This window comes from Pygocentrus nattereri, chromosome 28, assembly GCF_015220715.1.
Source record: "Pygocentrus nattereri isolate fPygNat1 chromosome 28, fPygNat1.pri, whole genome shotgun sequence".
Lineage (NCBI taxonomy): Eukaryota > Metazoa > Chordata > Actinopteri > Characiformes > Serrasalmidae > Pygocentrus > Pygocentrus nattereri.
Genome location: NC_051238.1, coordinates 27,054,182 through 27,078,521, shown reverse-complemented (window position 1 = coordinate 27,078,521; position 24,340 = coordinate 27,054,182). Strand labels below are relative to the sequence as shown.

The 24,340-nt window shown below is 40.8% G+C and overlaps 1 long non-coding RNA gene across 1 annotated transcript; it reads right to left on the bottom strand.

The window, feature by feature from the left end:
* Positions 1-5,906: 5,906 nt before the first annotated feature.
* Positions 5,907-14,975, bottom strand: LOC119262657. The gene is made up of 2 exons (XR_005129797.1): positions 14,584-14,975; positions 5,907-6,524 (listed from the first exon to the last, which is right to left on the bottom strand). It is a non-coding gene; the product is annotated as an uncharacterized LOC119262657 (long non-coding RNA).
* Positions 14,976-24,340: the final 9,365 nt, after the last annotated feature.

Here is a 24,340-nt window from a genome sequence, read left to right as displayed (position 1 = left end):
GGAGGCCTGTGTGGCTGCAGGCATTAGATTGAACTGTCCCTCTCCTCACTGGAAAGTATTCAGAATTACAGAACGTCTTTAATAGCTTAGTTCTTTTACTTCTGATACTCAAGTAGTTAAAAAAAAAATATATATATATATTGATCGGCTACTTTTGCTCAAGTAAAATTTTACCAAGAGCATTTCCCCTTTTACTCCAGTACAGAGGTTGTGTGCTGCGTCCACCCGGCTCCTGGCTTACGAGCAGAGGCTGGGAAACAAACCCTGTCTGCATAAACAGGTATTTCTCAGGTTTGGAAGCAATGTCTTGACTGGATTTGGGAGGCTTGTAGACTTATAGAAATGCAGGTAGTCAACAGAAATATGCCTGTATCTGTTTCAGTTATTAAAGTTAGCATTTTAAACTTTGACTAAATGTGTCCTCTTCCTACAGCCACCCACCTGCTGCCTCTGGTTCTTGACAGATAAAGACTTACAGCTCGTCCCAGGTATTTTTATGTATAGTAATGGTTACAGAGTTGCTCCTCATTATCATATTTCTATAATATTTTACTGTGTCTTTTAGTACAATATTATGTATTTAAAACCGTGACTCACCTGCTTTCTTTTTTTTTTTCTTTAGTTTGCAAAAGCTGAGCTTTGAATGTTGAGTACTTCTGGGAAAAACAGCTGTTTTAGTTCACAGTAAAACCCTCCTTGTATGCCTTCTACTTGTATGCTATTTCATACACATCCCCTTTTCTCTTGTGGCCATGTAGTCGGCCAGCTCTCATTTATCTGGTGAGGTTGTTACTCATTTTGCTTACTTTTGTCTTTATTTTAGGTGCAGCCATGTAGAATCCACAGTCACAAGCAGCAGGTGACAAAAAATTGACCAGAAACCCCACAACTGTTAAGACTCGTGTATCTTCTTCTTCTTCTTCTTCTTCTTCTTCTTCTTCTTCTTCTTCTTCCGGCTGCTCCCTTTAGGGGTTGCCACAGCGAATCATCTGCCTCCATCTTGTCCTATCCACTGCCTCCTCTGCTTTTACACCAACCATCTCCATGTCCACCTTCACTACATCCATAAACCTTCTCTGAGGTCTACCTCTTCTCCTTCTGCCCAGCAGCTCCATCTCCAACATTCTTTGCCCAATATATCCACTATTCCTCCTCAACACATGTCCAAACCACCTCAACCTGGCCTCTCTGGCTTTATCTCCAAACTGCTCCACCTTCACTGTCCCTCTGATCTGCTCATTTCTAATCTTGTCCATCCTTGTCACTCCCAACGAAAATCTCAGCATCTTCATCTCCGCCACCTCCAGCTCAGCCTCCTGTCTTTTAGACAGAGCCACAGTCTCCAAACCAGACATCATAGCAGGACGCACTACTGTCTTGTAGACCTTCCCTTTCACTCTTGCTGCTATCCTTCTGACACACATCAGCCCTGACACCCGTCTCCACCCACTCCATCCTGCCTGCACCCTCTTCTTCACCTCTTTTCTACACTGTCGTTTGCTGTGGATGGTTGACCCAAGATATTTGAAGTCATCCACCTTTACGACCTCTACTCCTTGCATCTTCACCTTTCCACCTGCCTCCCTCTCATTCACACACATGTATACCGTCTTATCTCTACTGACCTTCATTCCTCTCCTAGAGGTTCTCTCTCTGTCTCCCTCTCTCTCTCCCTCTCTCTCTCCCTCTCTCTCTCTCTCTCTCTCTCTCCCCCATTCATGCTCTACATATATGCTCACTGACATCTTCTTACAACCTCTGTAAAGCTGACCCCCCGTGTGGTCAGAAATGGAGTAAAAATGCTATTATTTTTTGTGCTGGTTTGAGCTGTAGAAATCATCGTTTGTGCTGGCACCATTTCTGAGATATTAAACATTACAGTTTATTGCCTGTGACATCACTCAGCCTCCCATCAACGTCCAAATCACACCAAAAGGGTCTCATTCATTTGTGCCGTTAAAAGCAAAATTCCAGCTGTTTTAATTCTCCAGTGATAAAGCCATAAAGGTTGGACTGGTGACGTCATGCAGCCCCCCATCAACATCCAAAACAAACCAAAATGTTCTCATTCGTTTGTGCTAGTTTGTCCCGTTAAAAGTTTGTGCTGTTATAGTTCTTAAGTTGTTGCATGAACAGGTTTTGTCACTACAGATGACATCATTTACCACAGGATTAACACTAGTCGATGGTGAAGATCTGAGAAAGGCCTTTTTGCTTCATCCTCATGAATGTGTGATGCCACTAATCCAGCATTTATGGCTTTATAACTGGAGAATTGAAAGAGCTGGAATGTTTCTTTCAAGGGCACAAACCAGCACAAATGCAGCACAAACGAATAGTGGCATTTTTATTCCATTTCTGACCAAATGGGGGGCCAGCTTACATTTTACATTTACATTTATGGCATTTAGCAGACGCTCTTATCCAGAGCGACTTACAAAAGTGCTTGTCATTACTTCAGAATATCTCATGTTCACAGTCACGTGAAGTCACAGCTTCACAGAGGCCTTTTGCCACACCTAACTAATTGAGCCTGTGTGCATATGACAATCCGTCACTGCGTTGCTGTGGCACATATTGGAGGGCAGGAAGTGATTTTTATTAGAAGAACTGCCACAAGCTCTCAAAATGCCTGTGCTTTACATTGTTTATGGTTGCTTAAATAGCTCTGAGAAACTTCTATCACGTACCAAATCTTGTTGTTCACAGGGGGATAAATGCAAGAAATTGACCAAAAATGCTGGCAAAATTTTGCACAGTTCATCTGTGGGTTTAAAAGGTACAAGCAACACCACTTAAATCACGGTTAAGTTTTTAAACACTGTGTCCATTCATTGTCCACTCTTGACACTCCGACCTTGCTAGTCCTTGTAGATGTAAAGTCAGAGCCATAAGCTCATCTGCTGATGCAGTTTGATAGTCATCCTCTAGTCCTTCATCAGTGGTCACAGGATGCTTTTGGCTGGGTGTTTTTGTTTGGTGGACTATTCTCAGTCCAGCATCAACATTGAGGTGTTTAAAACTCCAGCAGCTCTGCTGTGTCTGATCCACTTGTAGCAGCACAACATACACTAACACACCACCACCACATCAGTGTCACTGCAGTGCTGAGAATGATCCACCACCCAAACAATATCTGCTCTGTTGGGGTCCTGAGGGGGCCCTGACTATTGAAGAAGAGGGTGAAAAGACTAACAAAGTATGCAGAGAAACAGATGGACTACAGGCTGTAATTGTAGATCTACAAAATGCTCCTATATAAGTTGGAAATGAGCGAAGGTAAGGTAGCTGTAAATACTAAAGTGGCTAATATTGATACTAATATTGGTATATGGTAACTGATTATTTATCTACGTACTGACTATTCCACCAATCTGGTCTGTGTTGTAGTCAAGTGCTGTATTTTGGATTTATGTCAGACAATTTAAAGCAATTGTTTCCAAATTATTTTTAGTGTTGTCATTGAAATTTGTGCATGTATACAGATGAAAACAGGTGAGCTTTATGAATTGCTGACTTTACGAGGCAGTACATACTGGCTGAAGACATGATAATGCACGTTAAAACTTTGGCAGACTATTGATTGATTGGCTGTGTTCACCTATGCTGTACTGCCTTCATTGGGGATTGGGTCAGTTGGTTTTCTTTTCGTGGTTGTTTGCTTTCTCTGTTATGCTGTTTCTCAATAAAAGTGAACGTTAGGCTACATCTGATGCTGTGCTACTGATTCCGGTACATGTAGTTAATAAATAGAGATTTAGACTTACACAGAACGTATCTGGAAGTGAATGGAGTGAGTATATTATGCTGGCAGGGCAGGGGAGGGTTAATATCATGGAGTACCCGGATGTGAGCTGAGCAACTGGGCCAGAATTGGGCCTGAATTCAAAGTCTCGGCCAATGCCTTCCGAGCTCGGTGTGCAGTATTCGGCTTAGATGTGGCTCAACTGATTTTTGCTCTCTGGGAGATTCAGTGTTGAAAGGTAAGATGTTGAAACAATGTCACGATATCAACGCTGGTTCACTTTTCAAAAACAAAAAAAAAAGTCCAACGGTGACTCAACCTTCATCCACGACGTTAAACACTGAAATGCCAAGTGGGATTTCATGCCTAAGTGGTCCTTTGCATAGTGAAATGGTTCTTCAGATGATGAAGAAGGTATTTTATATGGTTCTATAAAACACCAAAATGTCAAGCTTGCACCAATAGGAGAAATCACCCAGCATTCTTCCTTTATACTAGATACATAGCAATACATACTGGGGCAAACGTGGAGCTAATAACTTTAGTGTTTAAAAAGGACCTGATGCAGGTCAGGTCACTTTGTTAGACGTGTGGTAGTGACTTCAAAGTTAAATTTACATGGAATATCTTTTACATGTTAATGTGTCACTATTTAAACAGTTTCAGAAACATTTTCCATGTTACTTGTTTACATTGTTTCAGGTCTGCTGTGCTCAGCTAGAGAAGAGGTTGTTAGACTGCAGGAGCTGGAGGGAAACACTGTAACCATCCATACTGGATTAACTGGAGTTCAGAGTGATGCTCACATACTGTGGTTTTATGGACCTGAGAATGTAGATATAAAGATAGTGAACAGTCTGATCATTAGAGGAGAGATTATTACAGACTATGACAGTGAGAGATTCAGAGACAGACTGAAGCGGAACAGAACCAGTGGATCTTTAACCATCAGGACTGGTCATCGTTTAATATGGAGATTTAGAGTTCTGTGGCAGTAGCATGGTGGTGCACTGGGTAGTGCTGTTGTCTCCCAACAAGAAAGGCCAGGGTTCGATTCCCAGACTAGGGAGTTTGCATGTTCTCCTTTTGGTGTCTACAGGCAAGTTGGAGATACTGAAGGCTGTGCTTGCACTGTGATGGAGTGACAACCTGTCCATGCTGTTTTGTGTTTTCTACCTAATGCACACTGGGACAGGCTCCAGCACCTCCTGTGAGGACAAGATGATGAGAATTTAATGAGTAATAATATGATTATTTTTATTTACCTTATTTCGTGTAAGTTTAGCAGTAACTGTAATCCACAACACCATGTCCATTTAATTTCTACATGAATCAGGTGTGTTGATTTGGGCTGAAGGTGAAACTCCCACACTTTCAACAAACTGATGTGTTAAATAACATGAGTTACCCTCGCCTTAAACACATTTTATGTGTTAATGTTTGCTGTTTAACACATTCTGTATTAAAAGTAAAACAAAATGTGTTAACCACAACTGAGAACTGAAATATTTTAGCACGTTCATGGTGAAAATAATACTAGTTTTTCAAATCTATCATGCTATACCAGTTTTGACCACAGGGGGCTGCAATGGCTCACAAACCTCAACTTGCACCACTATGGTGTCTATTTGAAGACATATAGGTAGGTAGGTAGGTGGGTATGTGGGTAGAGGTTTGTGAACCATTACAGTCTGTTACAAATAATAAAGAACATCTAATGAAAGAGGCTGGAATAACATGTAGTTATCACACATGGCCATCGACTACCAGATTAGTAAGGGTACTGATTTCTTCCAGACAGTGGCACCCCAGATTTTTTTCATATAGGTGGCCAGATGGACTCACTGGAAATCCTGGTGTGGAAAACCCAAAAAAAAGCCATCACTGAATTTCAAGAAAACTTGTCAATATGAGAATGAAGGAATTGCATTACTTATTATCTGAGGTGCACCACAGACACTCACAAATCAAGTTCCCAAGAATGAGCACTGACTGAGAAATCAGCATCAAACATTGCAACCATGCAAACTAAAAAAGGTGTAAATCTTCACTTTGCAGATTCGATTATTAAATTGAGACATAAGCCCTTTTCACCCATTTCACTTTCCATTGTTTGAATGCACAATCATGCATTATTAGGAAGAAAACAGGAAGCTTTCAGGACTGTATTATTTAGACTGCCGTTTATTCAGGTCTGAACAGTCAGTCTTCCTCTTCCTCTAATGATCCTGGTCTAAGAGTCTTAGAAGCATCAGTAGAAACAGTAGAAAGCTTGGGAATCTCAAAGTCAAATATCCAAACAAAAAAGATCACTGTAAACAAGCCATAGTAGCTTATGCACATATCTTCACTATTAAACTCATGTTCAGGCATCCTTATTATCATCAATCAAATGTCCAAAAAAAAAGGTGCTGGACCTGAGCCACGGTGGCTCACTAAGAAAAGCAATGTAGTTGCACTCAAAAGGTTGTGGGTTCAAATCTTGCTCAAGCTACTGCTTTTCACACAGCAAGTTGGAAATCTGAGAGATAAATGTCGAAAAAAAATAAGAAAGCCTTGTGAGATCCTGTGGCTCGCTGGTAGATGCCATGCCCCGTGGTGGGGGGGTTATCGGTTCAAATCCCGATCAGGAACTCCACGTCACAGTTGCCGTTGTCAGTTGAAGTCACCTTCCAAGGATGTCCTGGATGGAGCCTGGAGGTGCACTGGCAGCGGAGGAAGGCCGGAGGGCGATACCCGAGAAGGGGGGGAAATAACCCGGGCCACCCCCCCGGGCCTCCTGGAGGAAGAGAATAAGGGGTTATGGCACATGAAAGGGAAAAAACTTAGGTTTTAAATATGAAGCTGCATATTTAAAACCTATCACCCACATTCTGAGTGGCTTTTTGGAGGAAGACCGCTGCTGTTCTTCTCCACTTTGGTCTCCCTCCTCACCACCTCATTTCTGTGCACCCTTGATTCTCTCCTCCACCCACTAGGGCCACAAGCAGAGTCCAGCCTGGCTTTGAACCGGCAACCTCTTGGACATGAGACAAGGCTTTTCCCACAAAGCCACCAACTCTGACACACAGCATCCTTTTTTTAGGGGGTTTATCTTGAAAACTGAAAGGCTGCCACAAGCCTCCTGGTAAGCCTCTCTCAAGCAATATAAAGAGTCCATCAAACTGAATATAACCGTGCGTTTATCAGGTGGAGAGGATCGGTGTTTGGTGGGATAAAGCCTGGACTGTAGGCTAGTCATGAGAAATGTGGTTCCAGCAACTGGTTTCAGGAGGTGTACTATTAATGATGGTACAAGATCAGTCCATTTGAATAAGATAAGATAGACTTTTATTATCCCACTGGGGGAAATTGGCATTGTTACAGTAAAATACACAGTAAGCAGATACTTTGCTTAAAACAGCATTTTGCTAAGAGTATTACATTCACAAATGAGAAAAATAAGAGTTAATTAACAGACACCACCAAAACCGCTTAGAATGCTGAGGAGCTTCTTGGGCCCAAGATTCCTTGGTCTGTAGGACTTCTCCAAATGAACTGATCTTAACTATGTTTACCTCAGTAACTGAGGATAAAACAAAAACTTATACGTGTTACCAGATCTGTATTAGTAATTTTAACATGAACCAAAAAACGTTAAGTCAGTGCAGTTATTATGTTTTACAGTGTGTTGTACTTGGAACTGAGTATTTCCATCATCCTATAACTGGATGAAAGGTGGCCATTTGGGAACCTTCAAGACCTTCAGCCTGACTGAGACTCTTACTGACACCATAGGTCACTATCTTTGTTGACCGAAAGTCACCAACGACTCTGAGTTTAGTTTATGTTAATTTGACACAACCTGTATGGCCTGTGTTGATAAATGTCATCCACTGTTTTTTTTTTTATTTAGTCAGTAGTGTAAAGTTTTGATATGCTTTAAGTAACACTCACAGAGATCATGACAGTATTTACTTTAATATCACTTATACACTATATTGCCAAAAGTATTCACATCATTGAATTCAGGTGTTCCAATCTCTCACACTCACTCACTCACTCACTCACTCACTCACGCACTCACTCACTCACGCACTCACTCACTCACTCACTCACTCACTCACTCTCTCACGCACTCACTCACTCACGCACTCACTCACTCACTCACTCACTCACGCACTCACGCACTCACTCACTCACTCACTCACTCACTCTCTCACGCACTCACTCACTCACGCACTCACTCACTCACTCACTCACTCACTCACTCACTCTCTCACGCACTCACTCACTCACGCACTCACTCACTCACTCACTCACTCACTCACTCACTCACTCACTCACGCACTCACTCACTCACTCACTCACTCACTCACTCACTCACTCACTCACTCACGCACTCACTCACTCACGCACGCACGCACGCACTCACTCACTCACTCACTCACTCACTCACGCACTCACTCACTCACTCACTCACTCACTCACTCACTCACTCCTTGGTTTTAACCTGTAGATTTTCTTTAAACTTGTGCCTTAGTTAAGCCTTTGCATGTAAGGTTGTGTGTATGTGAACGCGATAACATGTTGAAACAATTTTTTCTTTATTTTGATCTATTTTATCCTTTCTTTTAGTTATAGATTAGTTTTATTTAGTATTAAATTCCTAAAAAGATTTTTCTAAGTAAATTTATTTACATGTTTATGTAAAATAGTAGTGTGAGAGCTTCTCTTTTCACAAAACATTTGTGATGTCACAAAAAAACAAAACAAAACAAACAAACAAACAAAAAAACCCGCTGTGATTCATTTTCCCAAAAGCTCTCCTTCTGCCATCATTAAACAGGCTGTATTTGATACTGTGGCTTTAAGATTGACACATCCTGCTCTTGAAAGAAAATCTATCTCCATTTTTGTCGCTTTTCAGTTTTGGATATAGTTTGAAAATACCTGTTGCTGTTTACAATGTGTGTAAATTTCATGATGAACGGACTAAAAGAAACGGCCCAAAATGACTTTGGGTGGGGCGGTGGGGGGTTGATTCCAGTGACTTGCGTTAAAAGTAAAGTATGTTTATCCTCCTCCGGTAAATTTATTATTTTGGAGATACGAGGTTTTGTTTCTGACAGCAGCGATATGTAAATAACCTTTGTTCTCGCTGGCTTCCCTGTATTGTCCCTATTTATTGATTGATTGATTGATTGATTGATTGATTGCAGTCTGGACTAAAACACTTCTATATGAATAGGCGGGGCTAATCTTCTGTAGACAGTAGAACAGCGTGCATGAACGTTTTTCCGCCTCCCAACCAAATAATCATGTGGGAACGTGGAAGTAGTGATGGCAAAAACAAAGCTGTCTAAAGCAGTGAAGACTATCTAAAAAGGGTTAATTACTGTAAGGTTTTAAAATCAGTGCACATTATCGACACCTGGTGGTTTAAAACATGAACAGCAGCTATAAATTCACTCTGTCTTGGGAGATATTTTACAATAAAGGACCCATTCTTTATTTTCTAGTGATTTTAAAAGCAACTCACTTGTTTCTAAAGCACTGAAGGTAACTAACATAAACATGATGGTTCTACAAAAAGTTACATCACCTTTGAGCCTCAACGCAGTTTATAGCTGGTATTTATAGCAAATCTCCTGACAAACACACATATGACCTCATTCCCTGCTGAAAAAAGACCATTAGAATCAGTAAGATTTAAACCTGAATGCTTTGCTTTCTAAGGGGAATAGACTTAATTGTTACATTTAGGAGACCACTAGTTTCCTGAAGGACACTTTGAGATCCCATTAGGAAACCATCAAATGCATCTGCATCTCCCAGGTCACCTGCTCAACCATCAGAGTCCTTTACACTGTGATATCAGCCCATCAGGAAAACATAAAATACCACTAGTGACTATTGGACACCACCAGGAACCAACAGATTCTTTGAATGGTTTCTATGATTGTGTTTTTTTCTGCAGGGTTCACATTAACCTTTGCTCTACTCCTCCACATATTCTATAATAGCCAAGGTGTGAGCTTCATATATAAAATCTAAATCAAGATTTAAGCGGTTTGGGCTGAAAATCATGAAAACCGGTGCAGGTGTTGCATCAGATTCACTCCTCCTCATTTTCTCCTTCACGAATCAAGTCAATAGGAGCCGCATTCACTGAGAAGAAATCAGCACCAGAGCCGGGTTTACGAGGAGCCCCTTCCTGTTTCCCTGTTACATCATAAACGTGACTGCAAAACGCCAGAGAGCGCTCGCGAGCGAGTCGTCAATGAATGGGGGTGAATGGAGCTCAATGGCTGTGAAATAATATAAAAATAGTTTCTGATCACTCGCCCAGAACCTTCCTATAAGTCTACAAAGTAGAAGGATGTATTTCACTAACGAAGCAAAGAAAACTCACCTGCATGTTTCTTTTTTCTACAGCAAACAGGTTTCAGGCAGCAGGACACCGTCATTACTGATACTGAGGACTGACTGATTGGTGAGCGGAGCAGCTCATTGGCTGTTTGTGCTCACTGACGTTATGGACCTACGTGAGGCACCATTTAAACTCCTACAACTCGAGTTTAAAAGCTCTTAAAAGTAAAACAGCAGGGTTAAAATGTTTTACGCTGTTCAGTGTTCAGGAAATGATTGTATTCTTTTCTATTTAAAATATGCGTTTATAAACTGTGATTTTGCTCCATCTTAACCCAGTCATTTTGGTCAAGCTCAGGAGCACCCTCTAGTGTTTGAGAAGCTGTGAGAACCAAACAACCCAGCAACTACAGAAAGTGAGTTCTGTTGGATCAGGTTCTAAAGCAGTCACATGGTTTTGTGCTGAAGAAAACTATGCACATCACTGGTCACGTGTGTTAGGAAAACAAACCATTAGTGGAGTGCTTCAAAACAAACAGGTTTTTTATCTCTTTTAACTGCGTTCAGGCTGCACTGGAGATACTGTTCAAAGTGACTTTTCATTTGACCGCTGCTGTCCACAGCGACACTTTTTTCCTTTAACGGTGCTCTATACGGTGTTTTCACAGTTGGCTCAGTTTCTTTCTTCTTTAAAATGCCCCGCATCCTACATTTATTATTTTTCTAACGAATTTTGTTTGCTAGATTCTCCCACAGTTTTCGAGATATCAATACCTTTCCAACTCCAAAATATTTAGTCTCATTGGGAATGGTGTGCTTGCTGACAGCTTTTGGATCGGATGTACGATTTTCAAACAATCATAGTTAAATGATGAATTGTCCCCAAAGGAATGAAGGTGTTAACTTATATCATGATGGTACAAGTCTATTAGCAAAACCCTATTAACCATGTGGGCCAGACTACTGGAACCAATACTCTAGCAACCGCTTGCTATGCCATAATAACCACCTGGGATAAGACAGCAACCACTTACCAGCACCTTAGGAACCAGCTGGGACACCATAGCAACCAGCTAAAACACCATATTAACTGCCTGGAAAGACCCTAGCAACCATCTAGGAATTGATCTTTCTGCATTTTCTTCAGCGTATCTGTGCATGGGTTCATGATAATAATACATAATCATCATCCTGCACAAGTACAGCAAGTAATTACAAGTAATCACAAGTAATTACTCAAAGAAGTACTGCCAGTTATTATAAACCCTATCTCAACTATTGTAAACTCATCCCTTAGTCTGGGCCATGTACCCAAAGCTTTTAAACTTGCTGTTATCAAACCTCTGATCAAGAAACCAAATCTTGATGTCACCGTTTTGTCCAATTACAGGCCTGTTTCTAACTTACCGTTTATATCTAAGATCTTAGAAAAAGCTGTGGCCCAACAACTTAGTTCATATCTACACAAGAACCATATATATGAAAAATTTCAGTCTGGATTCAGGCCACACCACAGCACTGAGACGCTCTAGATAAGATAACTAATGATCTTCTTCTTGCCTCTGATCAAGGCTACATATCTCTCTTAGTGCTACTTGACCTTAGCGCGGCTTTTGATACAATAGACCACAATATTCTCCTAGAAAGGTTAGAAAACATGGTTGGAGTCACAGGGACGGCCCTATCATGGTTCAGATCTTACCTATCAGAACGTTATCAGTTCGTTAGGGTAAACAATTTATCTTCCACTTATTCAAAAGTGAGATTTGGAATTCCGCAGGGGTCTATATTAGGACCATTACTATTTACACTATACATGTTACCGTTAGGCACAGTTATAAGTAACCATGGCGTAAACTTTCATTGTTATGCAGACGATACTCAACTGTACATATCAGCCAAGCCTGATGACCAACACAGGTTAAAGAATATGGAGGACTGTGTAAAAGACGTGAAAGGCTGGATGTCACGCAACTTCCTCCTATTAAACAGTAACAAAACAGAGGTTCTCCTTCTGGGTCCAAAATTAGCAAGAAGTAAATCACCAGATTTAATCTTAAATCTCGCCGACTTTCCAGCCGCACCTGGACTAGCAGCAAAAAATCTCGGCGTTATAATAGATTCAGATTTATCATTCGATCAACACATAGGCGGCATCACTAGGACAGCTTTTCTACATCTTCGCAACATCGCCAAGATCAGAAATGCCCTGTCCCTGCGTGATGCAGAAACACTAGTACACGCCTTTATTACTTCCAGGCTAGACTACTGTAACGCGCTACTGTCAGGATGTACGAGCAGGAATTTAAACAAACTCCAACTAGTCCAAAACGCAGCAGCTAGGGTCCTCACTAAAACTAGAAAATTTGAGCATATTAGTCCAGTGCTATCATCACTTCATTGGCTGCCTATTAAATTCCGTATTGATTATAAAATCATTTTACTGACTTATAAAGCCCTACATGGTCTTGCCCCTGAATACCTGCAAGACCTTATTTCTCATTATGAGCCATCACGACCACTCAGATCCCAGAGCGCTGGCTTATTAATAGTTCCTAGAATTCAGAAGGTTTCAGCTGGGGGAAGAGCTTTTTCTTATAAAGCCCCCAAACTCTGGAATGATCTTCCAGAAACTGTTCGGGACTCAGACACAGTCTCAATCTTTAAGACTAGGCTGAAAACACACTTGTTCAGTTTAGCTTTTGGTAGGTAATGTTCCCCCCCTAGATAAAGGCAGCAGATCCAGGGGTCCATGGACACAGGGAATTATAGTAAACTGAGACGCTGGTGCCACTGTTGCCCCTGGCTTGCCCACTGGGGGGTTTCTGTACATTCTGTACATTCTTTCAGTCCTGTGGAAACTTTGTCTTTTCTGAAATCCTGTAAAGCTGCTTTGTGACAACATCCGTTGTAAAAAGCGCTATACAAATAAATTTGATTTGATTTGATTTGAAGTACAGGAGCACACATTTGATGTAGATGCACGGCTTTATGGCAGTGGTCACCATACCTGGTCCTGAAGATCTACCTTCCTGCAGAGTCAAATTCCAACCAGATTAGTCACACCTTGTCCAGCTAATTAACTCCTTCAGAACTCCTTAATTGCCAAGATCAGATGCAGTAGTATAGGCAAGCTGGGGTCAAGCATGTTATGCTTTTATAGCAGCAGGTGTTAAAAAAAAGCTAAGAGTAAACTTTGTGCATACTAGTGGCTACACTAGTTAGCACAGAAGAGATTGAATGTGTCACTTTGTATTGGCTCCATTACAGGGTTGCACTGTACATTGTGGGAATATAAATCAGCAGATTTCCTAAATGGGTGGAGATGTTCAAAGTTCAAAGTTCAAAGTGTTTATTGTCATTTGCACAGAGGAAACAGGTTTCCTTATATACGATGAAAAGCTTACTTTGCTCCTCGCTAAGAATGCCAAATATAACATTAAAAATACAAAAGAGTGTATATATACAAGCATATATATTAATCAAGAAATAACGCACTAAATATAGGCTACTAATAGAGGTTTTGAAATTTACAACAGGTTAGGTTGCAGTGTATAAATTACAGTGGTATGGATGGATGGTGCTGTGCCTTGCCGGGAACATGATTATCTGCAGCAGAAATGAGTGCTAAAGTGCAATAGTGCAATTGTAAACATGTGCTACAGTTAAAGTGACAGTAGGTGCAGGTTATTCCTGAGGAAAGAGTTCTTTACCAGTGGGATACACATCACACGTCTGTACCCAAGTCTGGCAGACCGAAGTGTGAATAGTTATTTCTGATTCAGAACTCTGATTGCGGTGGGGAAGAACGAGTTCTTTAGTCTGGAGGTCTTGCACATCATACTCCTATACCTCCGGCCTGAGGGCAGAGGTTTGAACAGTCCATGCTGAGGGTGGGTGGGGTCTTTGATGATGGAGGCAGCCTTCCTTTGGACTCACGTGTCACTTGTGGTGACTTGATGTGGCTCTTTGATTATTCCCTACTGAACATGTGGCTCTGCAAGAGAGAACTACTATTTTGGCTAAATTAAACCATTAAGAAATTCCTTTTTTTCAGTTATACACAGGAAAAGACGTTACATTCTTAGCTCTATTGGTTGGGGACCTCCTGTAGCAGCCAAACTTCTCACTGTCACTGTGAATTAGGCCCACACAATACAGCTGCCCAACCACAGATCCAGAGCAGCAGAAAACAACAATGCACAAAAGTCTCTGACAGCCACAGTACGCACCACATGCACCTGGGATCCATAAAGGTGCTCCATCACAGTACAACATGCAGTCTGTAGCCACGACTGCTAAACACAACACGAGTTCCCAACCATAGATCCTAAGCAGCAGCACTCAGCAACAACAACGTAGCTGCCTTTAAGAGCATTTCACTGGAGCATTTAAGCAGGCAAGAATCATTAGGCAGGAAGGCAATTCAGTCCACTCCAAACACTGCCTACGGCTTTGGTTTTATGTGATAAATTTGACCGACTCACTTGTGTCTCAGGTCTGGTGCTCACAGCTGGAGAAGAGGTTGTCAGACTGCAGGAGCTGGAGGGAAACACTGTAACCATCCATACTGGATTAACTGGAGCTCAGAGTGATGCTCACATACTGTGGTTCTATAGATCTGAGAATGCAGATATAAAGATAGTGAACAGCCTGATCATTAGAGGAGAGACTATTACAGACTATTACAGCAGCTGAACAGAACCAGTGGATGTTTAACCATCACAAACATCAGCAGAGAAGATTCTGGAGTTTATCAATTACACATCATTACTGGGACATGTGTACAAACTTCAGCAGCACTGCTGTGTCTGATCCACTCAGACCAGCGCAACACACCACCACCACATCAGTGTTACTGCATTACTGAGAATGATCCATCACCCAAATAGTACCTGCTCTGGTCCATGGGGGTCCTGACCACTGAAGAACAGGGTAAAAGGGGTCTAACAAAGTACGCAGAGAAACAGATGGACTACAGTCTGCAACTGTAGAACTACAAAGTGCTCCTATATAGTAAGTGGAGCTGATAAAATGGACAATGAGCATAAAAAGAAGGAGGTGGTCATAATGTTATGCCTGATCAGTGCATACAGGTAACCTAATGCAGAAACAAACATATGACAGACAGGGAAATAGCTTATCTTTTCTTTATGAGTAAGGCCTGTCTTTTTTGTCTTAAAATATTATGTATCAAGAAAACAAATAACTTTGCACACTGAAAACACAGGACATGAACTGTCTTTATACTGGCCTTATGGTCAGCCTATATGGTACATTTACATTTACAGCATTTAGCAGACGCTCTTATCCAGAGCGACTTACAAGAAGTGCTTTGTCAATCTAGAGAAAGTATCTTTGCTAGTTATCCATAGCTTAGAGAAAAAGACGGTCCTGAGCTCAGATACTGCTAGAAACAAATATGTCACTGCAGACACCAAGAGAAAAAGAACCAGAGTTGAGCGCAGAACTCTGAGCCATTCAATGCAATACAATAACAATAAGATACAATACAATAAATAAAATAAGTGCAGCTTATAATTCAATGCTCATTTAAGTGCTGTGTAAAGAGATGAGTCTTCAGTCTGCGTTTGAAGACAGCAAGAGACTCTGCTGTTCGGACAGCCAGTGGGAGTTCATTCCACCACCTGGGCGCCAGTACAGAGAACATTCTCGGCGCTCGTCTTCCGTGCACCTTGAAGGATGGCGGGTCAAGCCGAGCTGTACTCGAAGCTCGAAGGGCTCGTGGTACAGTTCGAGATTTCACCATTGCCATCAATGGTACTTTCTGCATAGCAGATATTGCAGTCAATAGCAGTAGCATTAGCAATACAGGTATATTCAGAAAAGGACGGTCTTCTCTAATGGACAAGGAAAAAAAATCACTCAGTCTTCACTAAGATTCATCTTTGGTCATGCATTCTCAATCGCAACAAAACTCAGGAATGTAGCAAAATGCAGTTAACTGAATACCAATTATAAAAGCAGTTAAACATATTATAGGCCAATTAACATTGCCTGTCAGCTAGTAAAGTGATCTAACAATCAGCACAGGCTGGTTCCCAACCCAATTCCCAACAGGGTCCCAACCCAATTCCCCAGGGTCATTTTTCTCCACCCCCAGCCTGCGACAGACAAGGGGATGAAGGAAAAATGAGCACCAGGTTGGGAACCACTGGCCAATACATCACATTTTCACACAGATATAAGATTATAAATATTTATAAATAATTTAACATTAATATAAAATAATAATCATGTAATATAAAAATATATAATAGATATAAAACAAATTCATTCTTCCAAATAAGACGTTGTTAGAAACATAGAGTCAAGCTTATGTTCTTTAAAATCTTATGTGGCCAGAACACACCAACAGACCCAACGTTTAATTACACACTTCTATAACCTGAGAAGAGCTCAACCAGTTTGTGTTGAAGTTACTGAATAATAACTAACTAAATAAGCTTTAGTATGTAATAAGAATGGGATTTTCATGGTAGACCACGAAAACTACCCCCGTAAGATAAACAGCACTGAAAGCTAGCATTGTAATCAAGATGGATAGAGACAGAGTCAGAGACAAGGCTGAGCCTAGGATACATAGAGTCCAAGTCAAGATCAAGACTGTTAGTAAACGAGACAAGACCAAGACCTGGAGTGAAAAAGACCAAGACAGAGACCAGATCTAGACCAGACTAATATTTTTTTACAGAATGTATTATTATTGTGAGTCGGTGAGACTCTTGGGCCCACATATGAAAGAATGAGACTAGTTTCAGACTTACCATGCCTAGCAGTGAGATGTTTATATAAACAAGCAAAAAAAGAAAAGAGAGGAAAAAAAAGAATTTTTATCGCCGAGGGGGAAACCCAGGGCTCAGGACGGTGACACTCGTGCAGTCCAGCGATGTCTAAGTGTCTGTAGGGAGACAAAACAGAAAAAGGGTAAGAACAGTAACCGTTAGCCCAACCTGCCGCTTCTTCCTGTCCTCAAGCTCTGTTGTTGAAGGGCAGTCAGAGCTCATCAACAAGGTGCAGCTGGGCTCTCATTAACAGGTCCCAGCTGAGCAGAATAAGGGAGGGTCCTCGTCTTAGCCACTTGTACCTCGCTATATACATCATTAGTCCTAAAGCACTCTGCCAGGCTCTTCAGCACCTTGGAGAAGGCTTGCAAATCCCGGGGTGGCTTGATTTGGCCTATGCCGGCAGGACCCTTGGACCTGCCGTGACTATACATGTCATTTTTCTGCTCAAATAAAATTGCTCTTTTATTGAAGCTTTAAAAGACCAAAGATCTGAAAAAATCTACATGTGTTTCTGTCCATCCTGTCACTGTGAGAAGACAACTAAATCTAAAAGGATGAGGAGCTGTCAAGAAGCTGTCACAGAGAAAATGAAATGGACATACTAAATACTGAAAAAGATAATGTTTTGGTGTAATAGGTTTCTGTGTAATTTCCTATAAAATATACATTTTCAGAAAACATAAAGATGATGTTTATGAGCCCAAGTCCATCCATCCAACCATCCATCCATTATCTTCCACTTCTCCGGGGTTCGGAGGCAGCATCCTAAGCAATGAGGCTCAGACCTCCCTTTCCCCAGCCACTTCCACTAGCTCCCCGGGGGGATTCCAAGGCGCTCCCAGGCCAGCTGGGCAATATAGTCATGCCAGCATGTCCTGGGACTTCCCCGGGGTCTCCTCCCGGGTGGACTTGCCTGTGACACCTCCCGAGGGAGGCAAAAGTAAACAGCAGATATGCTGAAACAAATTTTCAATGGTGCGAAAAATTTGTACTTCGGCTGTGTTTCAAGTACTGGTTCACTTTTGTGAACTTTTGTGGTCGAATCACTGAACTTGTATTTAAAGTCTTCCTCCTCTAACCCTTCTTGAGGTGTCTGTCCTCCTTCGTTGATTGGCCACAGGAATTCCATTCCCCCATCAGCTAAACCCCGTACAGGTGAAAATGCCATGCTCTATGGCGCTGTGCTGCATGTACAAGCTATTCATTTTTCAGGATATTCAGGAGATATTTCTGAGATTTTTTCCCCTCTATAAAATGAATAACCAGCAAAAACAGAGCAGAATTAGCAATATACAGAGGAGGTGGCTATGTAACTAACCAGTTATTAATTTTTTAGGAAATATTTGAGATTTCTCATGTCTGTAGCAAAAAGAGTAATCACCAAAATCCAGCAGAGATGCAATCTCCACATCCTCAGTGCTGGTGGCAAAGGATCCTCACCTTTGTGGATATTATTAATATGGAACTTTCAACTGCACAGATCCATGGAGCTAATGGGAGAACCTTGAACTCATTAGAAAGTTGAAAGAAAATTGGCAACTTTTTGTGAAAGATGTTTATTCCCCAAGCAGCATTATTATATTTTACAACTATTTTTATATTTGTCATATAGTACTGGTTTGTTTGTATTACCAGATATGTCAAAGAGATTATTAATTCATTTATTTTTTCACTGTTATTTTCTTCCTTGATCAGTGGTGGGTTACTGGGTGCCATGTAGCTGGGGAATGTGCTGCATTTTGTTGCTATTTCTTTTGTTGCCTATTGTATTTGGTATTACATTGAAGCATTATCTTAAAAACAAAAACATCTGATCACAAAAAAAATACAGCAGAGGTAATGGCAGTTCCACCCCCTGAACATTACATCAGTTAAATATAATGATGTTATATTTCAATTAGGTTGTTCTTTTTCAAATGATAATACTTTTATTTACAATCGTCTTTGTGAGGTAAGGAATTTATTTTATACTCAGTGATGTTTTAGCTTAAATTCCTGTCTTTTTCCATGAATGAACACATTGTTCCATTGGTGGCAGCATCAGGACTGTTTTCTGATTGGCACATTTCACCTTGGAGCTTAAGGTTTTAGTTTAGGCCAAAATGATCTAAAGCTGTGTTGTACCTAATAAACTTTAGTCCATGATGACAGATGCTGAACGTTCTACTGCAGTTCTCCAGGCAGCTCAATAGATTTTTAACCTGGTACTTTTGATACTTCTAATCAGGTTACTTTTGACAACTTGACTTATTATTTAATCAGGATCATAAAAAAATGTTGCAGACTGACTTAATGGCCACTGGTTTAATTTGTCTTCAGGTGTCAGTATTACTGCCCTCATTATTTATTTACACTAGCAACAATATGTTAGACCCTACCATTCATTATTCAGACAAGCACCAATAAGTTAGATAACAAGTTGGTAAAAATGATAGATGTCAGGTTTACAGCACATCATATACATTTTAGGTTTACAACATACATACACTATATTTAGCAAAAGTATTGGGACATCTTCAGGACCTTTAATGACATCCCTTTAGAAATCCATAGGCATTAATATAGAGTTGCCCCCCCTTTATAGTAATAACAGTTTCCACTCTTACAGGACACTTTCTACAACATTTTGCAGTTTGTCTGAGGTTGGACAAGAGGGCCTGGCTCACAATCTCTGTTCTAGCTCTAACCCGAAGGTGTTCGATGGGGTTGAGGTCACGGATCTGTGAAACCCAGTCAAGTACTTTCAGACCAAACTCATGCCTTTATGGACCTTGATTTGTGCACTGGATCTCTGTCATGCTGAAACAGAAAAGGGCCTTCCCCAGACTCTGCCCTAAAATTGGAAGCATACAATTGCATAACAAAGTCTTTGTATGCTGAAGAATTAACATTACCCTTCACTGGAACTATGGTGTGTAGGACAATCCCTGAAAAACAACCCCACAGCATTATCTCTCCTCTACCAAGCTTTACAGTTGGCACAACGCAGTCAGGCAAGTAATGTTCTCCTGGCATTTGCCAAACCCAGACTCATCAATCAGACTGTCAGATAGAGAAGCAAGATTCGTCAGTACCACAGAATATGTTTCCACTGCTCCAGAGTTCAGTGTTGGTGTGCTTTACACCACTCCTCCACCGACCCTTGGTACTATGCGTTTTGATCTTAGGCTTGTGTGTAGCTGATCGGCCAGGGAAACCATTTCGTGAGTCAGCAGAGTGTTAGTGACTTTTATGCACTACGTGCTTCAGCACTCAGTGACCTCGGCCCCATAACTTCACGTAGTTGGTTTGCTGTGGTTTCTAAACATTTCCAATTTTTAATAATACCACTCAGAGTTGATTAGTGAACCTAGGGGGGAAGAAATTTCACAGCTGACTTGATGCAACGGTGGCAAAGTTGCACCCACAATACAATCATTTCCACATGATCCCTGCATGATGCATCCAGCAGTCTGTACAATCCATGCCTTTTCATGTTGGGCTGAAATGCATTACTAGACAGGTGTATCACATAATCTATCAATTCAGTGTACCATAGTGAATTTTTAAATGCAAACATAGAGATGTAATAATTTCATAAAGTCAGTATGAGTATTGAAGCCAGTTTAAGCACAATATAAGATATTACCCCTCCACGACTCTCAATTTTGTCCAGATTAAGTAGATTTGTAGTCAAAAACTGTCAGAAAAAATGTACTTTACATGTTCATTGTTGTTCATCAAGGCACCGATAATGTAAATGTACCCTTAGATCTACAACCGTGATCTTAAGGTCCATTTGTGTGCCTTTATTATTTTTTTCCCCAGGATAAAATTATGTATTTGTGCCTTTTCAAAACCTAATGTTCGATAAAGGCAAAAAGCCTGTATGGATATAATTACAAATGAATATGGTATGGTCCCCAAAGTGCCGTTAAAGGTACCACTGCAGTAATAGGAGAGATACTGCCACACTTTTTTCCAGATAAAACGTTGAAGCTCCCTTTAGATGAAGATTTACATTAAATGATAAATTTTGCATGCATGAAATACATTACTACACTTCTTCAAACACTATCGTAAACCACAGCTCATAAACATTAGCAGGTATAACTGTGGTTCTCAAATCAGCTCTCTCACCATGCACATAGCAGAGAAAACTGACTGCATTCTGCTCCATAATTTTCATTCACAGATAAAGTGCCACTTAAGAGCGGAGCTTTAAGCAGCGTTTTTTTTCTGCATGTCTCAGCCATTCACTTTTAAGAGAGGCGTTGGTTGCCACTCGGGGGGAGGAGTTCAAATGTGTTGAGTTTTGACCCCATGCTGTACTGAACCATAATTGAGCAGGTAATATTGGTAGGCTGTTTCAAAAAAGGTGGATTGTGAATTTCAGATTTTCCTGAAGCATAAAATAATCAGTTAAAATATGTGTTTTGTTTGAATTGCATTGAATTGGTGCTTTGAATTGTGATAGGTGGTATGTGAGCTTGGGCGCAAGGGAAAGTCAGTCTTGCTGCTGCTTGGATTAAGCACAATAGCATTATGAAAAACAATAGCCTGGTACTAAACCAACTTGATGTTTGATAGCGTAGCTGCTCCTATCTTCTCCTAGCCTGGCATCTCACCATCTCTCTGAAAGGCCCTAGTTCAGGGGTGCATGACTGTATGATAGTATCTCTACTCACACACCCCTTAAACCTGGCAATTAACAGATCCGTGTAATTAGGTGTGTTTGGTCAGGAAAATCAACAGTTGTGCTGGACACAAGCTTAAGCATCCACACTATTATTAATAGTGTCATGCTTAATATCATCACTAGCTCTTTAAGATTAATACAGGGTGTGAAAAAGTGCCTTGTTCACTTGAAAATGGAGATTTCACTTTATGAATTAGGGGCCATGTGAGCTTCAAACAGAGCAGTAAACCTGTCTTCCATGCCTTTATCTATAGATAAACAGGAATACATTCTGAAAATTGACCTAACTTTCCTTTTAAAACAAATACAGTTGGCCAAGATACTGCATATCTGAAGCTCAAAGGCCGCTCCTTCTAATGCGAATGTTGATAAGATGTAAAGGAAATGTGTGTTTTATCAGTATCAAGCAAAGTGTATGCCTAAATTATCACACACAGGCTCTGCTGCCATCTGCTGGACTGTATGACTCTGATCTGAAGGTTCTTCTTCCTTATTTATGTCTACATTACTCATTGTTTCTCTGATAGAGAGTGATGCTTCAGTGGAGCTGCGCTCGGTCACTAAGGTTTTTACAATAGCTTTCAGACGCTCTGCTAGAAGTATCTCTGCGGGTATCTGTTAGACTTCCAGCATGATGGCCACTGTCTGCTTTTTCATCTGCGCCACGGGTGAGACGTTTAGCTGTTCATAGTGTTTTCATTCATATGGGGGTTTAGCTGATGTATTTGAAACAGTAATAATATCTAAGGGCCCTAAAAATATTTAAAAAGTTACTTAAATTGGGATCGTTTTCTGTCTTGGTTCAAAAAAGAGACAAACGAGCCTTCAATGGCAGTAGTCTTAACCTATTGATGTTCAGCAACAAATTTTTCTGTAATAAAGGAAAATTCAAATTACTTGTTTCTGGTTAATAAAGTTTTGCATGGTTATATCTTGAACAAACACGTAAGAGTTCCTATTTTAATCTGTTTGCTTAAAATTTTTATACTTTTATTAACAATCAAATTTGGATTTTCTCTTCATTTCTTTTTTAGCTGATGTTGTTTCACCTACTTGACATTTTCAGATTTGTGCTTTCATTAATTTGAATACTCCAATTTTCAAATGCTTGCATTTTCTCACTCAGTGTCTAAGTTTTGACTTTGACTTTTGAATAGTTTTAATGCTTGCTTCATAAATTAGTGCTTTTGCTGTAAATCAAGTACTTGTAAAACTATGTAGTTTTAAAACTAGTATAAGAAGTATGCAGTGGAAACTGTAACCATAAAAGTCCATTGTGGACTGAGTAAAGAGGATGAAGCTATACTAGTCATTTCCTGTTTCGCCTGTGTGGGTTACCTACACACATTAGGGGAATTTACACTGTGTTTAAGCTGTGTGAACACTTCTATAACAATATCCGTCTGTCTTGCAGTTGTGAGAGCAACTGCAGGGGATGAAGTGGAGACAGTGGAAGTAAAAGAGGGAGCCACTGTAACTCTAAGAACTGACTGGCCTAGTGAGAGGGATGCTGATATAGTTTGGATGTTTGGAACTGCAAATACTGGCATAGCACTGAAAGATTCATCAGGCTCTTCCACTCATTATGATGAAAGATTCAGAGACAGACTGCAGCTGGACACAAAGACTGGATCTCTGACCATCAGCAACATCAGCACCACACATTCTGGAGATTATAAAGTACAGATCTTCCTTTATATGGTCATTTTACTAACAAGCATTTCAATGTCACTGTTTATGGTAAGGGAGTATTGGTTTTAGCTTATCTATTAGCTGATAAATGTTCAATTCAGTTTTAAAGTCAATGTAGATTGGAGTTCAATACCATCATACAAGTAATATAGGTCTACTTATATATACTTATAAAATCATTTTTTTAAATTTCAATGTACTTTGCAATGTTCACTATTTGTCCTCCAGCACCTGTCTCCGTACCGACCATCAAACACATATCAGATAGCAGTGAGTGTAACACAACACAACACTCAGGTATGTAAAAATACATAACATTAGAAATCTCTAAGTGCACGTTGTTGTGCAAATGTTTGATAATGTCTTTAGAACAAATGTTTGGACAGACCCAAACACTTATTGAAGCATTTTCCTTATTTACACTGTTCCCAATAAGAGAGAGGGAAAGAGAAAGTGAGAGGGAGAGAGAGAAAGAGTATTCTGGATGTATGACCATCCTGAATGTATATCAGTGCTGTGGTGTCACTGCCCCTGTTTATGGTGTGCTGCTGGTTTCCATGCCTGCCACAGGCTTGACAGTCACAGTAGCCTGGCCAGAAGTGGTGCCTCCAGGGTTCAAGCGGGAAGACATGACATTTAATCTCTGCCTGCTGACCGAAGATCTAGCACCAATCATGGGGACAGGATGGCCGACGCTGACAGCCAGAAACAAGAACGTGCACCAAGAAATGTGCATCCTGTGCCTAGACTTTTTGAGATTCAAGGGGTACCAAGTGGACCTAGAGGGTGCCATGCTGAATTTCAGAGGTGGCCATCCATTAACAGGGAAGCCATCAGATGTCCAGTGCACAGTGGAACATTAGAGCCAGTGGAGGATCTCCATGGGCAGAATGTGCTGTCAGATCAGGGGCAGAACGGCTTTCCATGGGGTGTGCGCACAAGCGGCAGCCCCACCAGCGTTGATCACACAGGGGATGTCAGAGAGAGCAGAAGGTGGTCATGAAGAAGGCTGCTTCTGTTGTCATTACTCCCAGGGTCTCTGGAGAGAGGTTTTCTCATGCCTAA